This window comes from Echinops telfairi, unplaced genomic scaffold (genome assembly GCF_000313985.2).
Source record: "Echinops telfairi isolate 266 unplaced genomic scaffold, ASM31398v2 ScPeMD7_7465;HRSCAF=8503, whole genome shotgun sequence".
In the NCBI taxonomy this organism is placed as follows: Eukaryota; Metazoa; Chordata; class Mammalia; order Afrosoricida; family Tenrecidae; genus Echinops; species Echinops telfairi.
The window spans coordinates 7,576,856-7,577,069 of NW_022111365.1; positions in this window are offsets into that span (position 1 = coordinate 7,576,856).

Below are 214 nucleotides of genomic sequence, written 5' to 3' on the forward strand. Positions count from 1 at the left end.
TTCATGGAAATAAAAATAAGTCACATGGAATGAGGTCAGGTGAGTCTGGTGTGTGGGGCAAGAAAGGCATGCTGTTTTTCACCAAAACCTGGTGCACTGAGATGGCTGTGTGAGCAGGTGCATTGTAGTGGTGGCAAACCCCATCTGCCACACTTCAGGCCTTTTTTTGGTTGTACACTGCTATGCAATCTTTTAAAAATCTTTAATGGAAAGG